We start from the raw sequence: 7,731 nt of genomic DNA on the forward strand, positions 1-7,731 counted from the left end.
TTGATTCAGACATTGATTCAGACACTGAGGATGAGAGAGTATCACTTTCTTGCTCCTCTTCTTCTTCTGGTTCAGTGGCACCTGGCTACACCAAGATCTTCTCCTTAGAAGCACCAAAAGACATGTGTCCTGTCTTCTAATAGCTGAATGCATCACTCTTTCTCAACCATGGTCTCCCGAGTATGGCTGGGTAACTCTTGCATGTATCTTCGATGTCCACTACATAGAAATTGATGGTGGTGGTTAACCCATTGATAGTGATGGGCAAATCCTGAATGACTCCTAGGGTGGCGAGTCGTTGACCACCTGCTACCTTGATTTGAGTGGAGGAACGCCTTGCGCATTTCAAATTCAATTTCTTCATGATATAAGGCACCATGATATTACATGCAACTCCCCCATCGACACACACACTTTTGACATGGCAATATGATGTCATCTACTGTATGCAGGTGTCGATCAATTTCTTCAGAGATAGAAGAAACCTCTCGTACCTTTTTCTTTTTCTTGCTCCTCCTTGTTGAGGGCCCTTGCTGCAGCTCATGTCTAACCTTAGGGCTTAATGCTATTAGTTGAGGAAGCGTATGCTCAAAGATCGATGAGCAAGGTCTTGAATGACTGAATAGTCCTCTTGCCCCGAGTCGATGGGAAAATTCGAGGGCGACCACTTACTCCTGTGAGATCTTTTAGACTTCTCTATTGGTGGGTCTGCCATCTCAGCATTTGAGGGCTCTGAGAAGGACACCTTCTTCCTGGGGCAACCTGGTCCATAGTTTGGAGAGGGGTTAGAGGTGGTACGACTTCTTTTCCCAAGGTCAAGGATCTCTACATCAGAATCCTCGGTGCCTGATTCACTTAGAAGATTCACCCTTGGAATATTGGGACATTTTGTGCAATAATGACCCTTCTTGTGGCACTCATAGCACACAACATTGGCACATTCTCTTGGAGGGTGATTGGCTTGATTTTTGATGCCCACCATCTCAAGCTGAAGATCTCATTCAGAGCCTTGGCTAGGTCATTGACTCTAGGTTCTTTAGCAAGAGGGGCCAGGGGAGTAGGAAGGAGGGGGGCTTGTGGGTGAGGCTCGGGAAATCTTCCAGGCGGAGGTTGAGGATATACTCCTTGCTGAGGGTAAGCTAAGGGAGGACCATACATTTGAGGTAGAGGCGGTGGATACATACCTGATGGGGGGTGGGGGTATGCCCCTAAGTTGGACCCCCCAGGTTGTCGTTGCAAGAATTGAGGGGGTTGCGGAGGGACAATTGTCTTCTTTGAAGCGGGATCAGATTGAACTTTATAAAACTTTTGAGCAATCTCATGTGCTAGCACCATGGTTTCTGGATTCTCCCATTTAATCTTGAGGCAGAATTCATCACTTGCTCCTACTACAAGGTAGCCCAGCACATGCTGAGTCATTCTAGCTCAAAATCCGGTGTTGTCCTTCTGCGTGGCAATTAAATGGTCCAAGAGCATGGCCGCTCGATCCACATATTGACGTGCTATCTCACTTCTGACTGCTTCAGGTTTGCCACCTATAGGTACACATTCTTTGGCTCCTTTTCTTTGCCAAAATACTCGATCATAGCTGCTGTCAACCTCGACCAACTTTGGCAAATGTCTTCGGCTTGCTTCTCATACCACACTTGAGCCAAAACCTCTAGAAATGTGGGAAGAACCAACAACCATCTATCTTTAGTAAGAAAGTTGAGAGAAACACAACGGCGCTTGAAGGCCACAAGATACTCATTTGGATTTTCTTCCACTCGGCCTCAAAACACGGGAATGTCAGCCATGCTTGGAAGATGGAAAAGAGAGATGACATGAGGCTTATCTATTGGCAAACAATGGAAAGAGGTAGCTTGAACTGAAAATCAGGTGAAGATAAATCTACAAAGCACACATAGGTAGGGTAGGGTGTGATTGGTGTATAGTGAAATATTATACGTGAAGAATCTTCAGCATAGAATAGCTCATAGACAATCTTAAAAGGACCAACCCTCATGATATTGCATCCATCTTTGCAAGCGAGGGTTAGAGACGTGGCGTTGCATGAGGTTGTTCATCAAGGCAAACAAGAATGCCATGACAAATGTCAATAGTTGGAGAGCTTGCACATCACCTTCATCTTCTTCCAGTTCTCGTAGTCGCCATGCTATTTCTTCAAGGGGTGTGCAGTTTGGCATCCTTCTTTTATGCAATGTCCTTAAGGACCTTTTTGATGATCTTCCAAAGTCGGTAAACTCATATCAAATATACCCAACACTTAGTTTCATGATGACCACAACCTTTGCATTCCTTATAAATGATCATGCTCATTCGTGGCTTGCGGCTTTGTTGGGGCGGTGCTTCCACTTGCTTCATGCATGATTGAAGTACAAGCTTCATGTGCCAAGAAATCAACAACTATATTTTGAGCTCAAGGGATATGTTGAATTTTAACCTCTTCGAATTGTTGGAAAAGTTCCAATGCTTGTTGATGTCATGGAACCAAGCCTTTGCTCTGCACCTTCCACCTTCCACTAACTTGTTCACACACGAGTTGAGAATCTCCTTGCACCTCAAGTTGCTTGATGCAATGTTCTTGCACCTTTTGTAGCCCAAAAATGAGTGCCGAGTACTCAGCTTGGTTGCAAGTACTTGCTAGCGCAAACTTGCTATAATAATACACCTCACCCCCTGGTGAAGTGAGCTTCACACCCACATCAGCAACCTTGGTCGAAGGTTTGTATACGCCGTCAAATTGGAGGAGCCAAGATGTCATCACACCAAGACTAAAATCCAGACATCCCAAGTTTCTCGGTAGTCCATGATAGGTAGAAGGAGAGGGTGGGGAGAATTCAATACTTAAGCAAGACGTTCAGCACCAAATAAAGTTGCAATCCTTTGTGGATAATTTATCTTTAGACCAAAAAGAATTATAACTTGAAGCTTGAAATGAGGCACAAAAGGTTGATTAGGTACAAAGGGATTCCTTGGTCAAAACATTACGAGCCCTAGAAACCTTTGTAGTGAGATTGAGAAGAAATCATTCAAGATGAGCTTATCCACAAGAATTAATAGCTAGATGCACCAAATCTCCCCCCAAGCTTGGGGAGAATCCCACCCTTCGAAGAATGTCACCCTTTTAATTTTGATCACCACACAATGAGTAGAAGTCCTCCCAGTGTATCACTAGTTCTTCACCTTGAATCATCCACAATGTATCATCCCACCCATCATCTCCTTGAACAATGCATTGTACAATTAGTTGTTGAAGATCGACATGAAGATCAAGGAAGAGATCTTGCCAATTGGTAGCTATAATGGGTGGAGGACCAAGCATTAAATCCTTGAACTTGTGGAGAAGTGACATAAATATCCACCCTCCTCATGTGGCATGCATCCAAGGATTGAACTTGAAAAAGTTTAAAATCTACGATCTAGTATTAGATATGAATAAAGCACATAAAATGAAGTACTTTTTCTTTTTACAAGACGAGGAAACTCCCTACGGTTAGAGAGTTACAGTTCATGAGATTTCACCATATAAGCAATATCATTACACTTTCATCACTTCCTATTTGCTGGCCCATTGGTAAGTCTTCCTTTTGTGAATGGGGAGGTCTTGGGTTCAATTCCCACTCCTTAATAAAAAGAGAGGAGAGGAGAGGAGAAGAGAAGAGAAGAGAAAGAGAAGAAGAAGGTAAAGGGGGGGTGTGAGGTCTGTTGCAGATGCACAGGAGCAGTTTTGTGTGGCACCGCACAGAAGATGCACAAAAGCGACTTTGCAGACACGGTCGCATAGAAGATGCATGGCGTCACACAAAAGACATGCAAGAACCCAAAAGATGTGTAGGAACTGCAAGCTGAAGGCACAAAAACTGAGAAGAGCTACAATCATAGAGACAGAGAACTATGAGCAGAAGACACGTAGATTAGAGGCGTAAAAGTAGAGAACCGCACACAGAAGGTGCTGAGAACTACACCCAACTGTAGGAGTAAGGAATTTTTATGCCACTAGCCATGGAGATTTTGATCCCAGTAGCCACACCAGTTCTATTGACTAGAAAAGAATTCGAGACAAGAGGCTAAACACTAGGCATGGCGATGCTTGAGGGCCATATAGGAAAAGGGAACGTGAGGGGAGAAGTGTTAACATGGGTGGGGAAAAGGGCTTAAGAGGGGTGGGAATGAACAGGGAGACTATGGCACAAGGGCAGAGGGAGAGGGGAAAGAGGAGCATGTACATAATGGAATGAGGAATGTAGAGATGGAGACATCAAGGGAGGAGGGTCATGCTTTATTTGAAAGGAAGGATGGGGGGAAGAAATCAAAGTACTAGCTAGGTGGCTTTACAAGAATGAGCGTGTCCCATCAAGGAATAGCCCCCTTCTTTTATAGCCAAGAGAGGAGGTCTCTCCCAATAAATGCATCCTCCCACATGCATGGTGTGTGTGGAAAAGTCTCCCATGTGGGCTAGGCGGTTATGCACTCTCAATTGTGTGCGACAACCCTTGGCCTCATTTTTCCACATATATCAACCCCCATATCCCAAGTCTAAGATACTCCCCTGGTCTCTTTCCAATTTTATACTACATTCAATCATCTAAGAGGACAAATGGAGGGTTGGCACAAGGAATCTTGCCACCTCATCCTACTTTCCCCATTATTTAACTTGCATTCTTGGACTATCTACATCCCCGCCCACATGGGCCTATCCTACATGGAGGGAATAATCCAATATAATATCCATCTCCACCTATTTTATATTACTTCTCCCATGGTCCTTGGTCCATGTCTCACTAAATGCACACATGGGACTACCTAGGTGGAGGGGTGGCACATGGAGGAACCATGCCACCTAAACATTTTATAATATAACTACCATGGATTATGTACAACACACCTTATGGGTCCTCCTATGTGGAAGGGTGGCACATGGTCATGCCTTGCCACCTTAACCCTGGGCCCTATGCACACCATATTTTATTATACTATTGCCACACATACAAGCACACACACATATTAATGCCTTTTACTTTGGTCAAATTTATCCATAACAGTGTGCCTATGGGAGTGGAGCCCTATGCAAGAAGTGTGTGAGTGTAGGTGTGCTAGAAGGTTCTAGTTAGGTGTGTCAGGTTGGTGTGATGAATGAGTGATCATAGGAGGTGATTGATTGAGATAATCAAGGAGATGATTGTGGATCTAGGATCTACCTACATGGAGGCAGTTGCCTTTATATGTAACCACTCTATGAATAAACAACAACATTTGTGTCTCATTATTTCTATATGGTTTTACACATGGTATTAGAGCTTGGTTAGAATCTGAGTGCCAAGGTAGAAGCTCTGATATCAAGTGTAAAACCATATAGAAACAATGAGACATGGGATCTACCTTCTTCTACCTTGAGGTTTGACAGCTCTATTCTCTCTATCCACGTACTATCTTGAGGAGCCCTTTCAGCCAGACCTTCGTGCTTCTGGGCAACCCTTCTCTGACTGGTGGGATCTCTTAAATATGTCGCCATGAAGACACACTACCTCTCTGAGTATTTTATGCCACTTCTGCAATGCTGCTCACCTTAGTCAACAATCTTGTAATTCCTCTTAGAGGAAGTTGGGCGACACCAAGAGCTATCCAAAGCTCAAATTTGTAGGCAAATTCTCCAGTAATTGAGGCATATTGATGAAAAAACCAGTCAACATTCGAGCTTCTGGCTATGGTGACCTGACATGACATTTTGCCCAAGCTTAGTACTGGGTCTTCCCTAGTCCTATATCTTTCATTGTGCAACAAAAGCCCTCAAAGAGCTGCTCTCATCTAGTTGAATTTCATCCTCCAAGTTTACATGTACTCTGTAAGCATTTCTAGTTTATTTTTTGGAGTTTTTTATGCTACACTAAATGCTTGAGGAGTAAAACACTCAGTTCAGAGATTATTCTGCCAAAAATCAGTTCAAAGTATGTCATTTCAGTTTAGAGAATGTTAGTTCAGTTGGTGCTAATCTCTTGACAACATGCCAACCTCAAGTTCTCAAAGCTCTTCCAAAATCAAGAATACTACAAAGACAAAGTACAAGGTGAAGAAGAATCCTGTTAAGAGGTTGTGGGAGAAGCCAACTGGTTATGATTATGCCAAACAATTAGGTTTTTTAGAATTCTTATCTTGCAATTTGCATCTATATGATGAAGGTGATTTTTTTGTTCAGAAAGATTGAGCTTTTGTAAAGGGACTAGACATTACCATTAATTTGGTAAGACCTTCCTAAATGGCCTCCAAACTGAAAATAGATAAGTTTGAAGGAGGGGGGTTCCACACTTGGCAAACAAAACTGAAGTTTATTCTCATGATAAAGGGAATATGGAAGGTAGCAAATGGCAAAGAAACTAAACCTACAACTAGAGAAGGAGAAGCTTCATGGCTTCCAAGAGATGAAAAAGCTCTTGCTATAATTTCTCTTGGTCTGAGTGATTCCTATATTCATCACATTGATAGATGTGAGACTGCTCATGCTGCATATTGAGCATGTGTTTGGAGCACAGGGAAGATGCTCTAAGTATAGCTTGCTTATCAAGTTTTTTGACTTAAAATTGGATAGGGGGGAGTCTATCTCTTCACATCTAAATTCAATGAAGAGCATTTTGACACAGTTATCTGGCATCAATTTTAATCTTGATGAAGATATTGTAATTGCCATTTTACTTAGAAGTCTCACTAAAGAATATGGCACTATTATAACCACATTCACCAATATTCCAGAGATAAGTCTGGTAGAAATTGAAGCATCACTCTTGGAAGAGGAGAGAAAGATCAAACAAAGAAGTGATTACAAAGAAGGGGCATATTACAAAGAAGCATATTTGGCCAGAAGCAACTTAAGCAACTTCAAGGGAAAGCAAAATGAAATGTAACTTTTGTGGCGAACTTGGACACTTTGAAAAGGAATGTTATGCCAAGAAGAGATGTTCAGCCAATCTTGTTGAGGCAAAAGTAGAAACTGAAGAAGAAGAAGAACCAGAGAATGTCAAAACTCAAGCTCTCATTGCTTACAACACCCAAGTTGAATCTGACAAGGGTAAGGATCCATATGTTTTCTAAGTTATGTGTGTGTGAGGTCAATAATGGTTCTCTACCATGGATAGTCTATCCTTAAATGATTGTTAGTCTTTTGAGATTTTTCCTTGTTGGACTCATTGGGATTTACATACATAGTCAGTGTCCATCTTTGAGTTGTAAACCAAGAATCCTATGAGTGAGTCACAAGTTGGGGCCATGAGTATTGCCACATGATAGTGGGCAAGCCATGGAGCATCCCATGTATTATTTCTAAGGGATGAGGTCATCAATTTGTGAGGGGGAATGAAGGGGCAAATTGATGTGTGTGTGTGTGTGTGCCTATGGGAGTGGAGTCCTATGCAAGAAGTGTGTGAGTGTAGGTGTGCTAGAAGGTTCTAGTTAGGTGTGTCAAGTTCGTGTGATGAGTGAGTGATCATAGGAGGTGATTGATTGAGATAATCAGGGAGATGATTGTGGATCTGGGATCTACCTACATGGAGGCAGTTGCCTATATATGTAACCACTCTATGAATAAACAACAACATTTGTGTTTCATTGTTTCTATATGGTTTTACAACCTATCCTACATGGAGGGAATAATCCAATATAATATCCATCTCCACCTATTTTATATTACTTTTCCCTGGTCCTTGGGCCATGCCACATTAAATGTAGGCATGGGAATGC

Source organism: Dipteris shenzhenensis, chromosome 32 (genome assembly GCF_047967505.1).
Source record: "Dipteris shenzhenensis isolate YYH24624 ecotype China chromosome 32, Dip_SZ_1.0, whole genome shotgun sequence".
Classification (NCBI taxonomy): Eukaryota; Viridiplantae; Streptophyta; class Polypodiopsida; order Gleicheniales; family Dipteridaceae; genus Dipteris; species Dipteris shenzhenensis.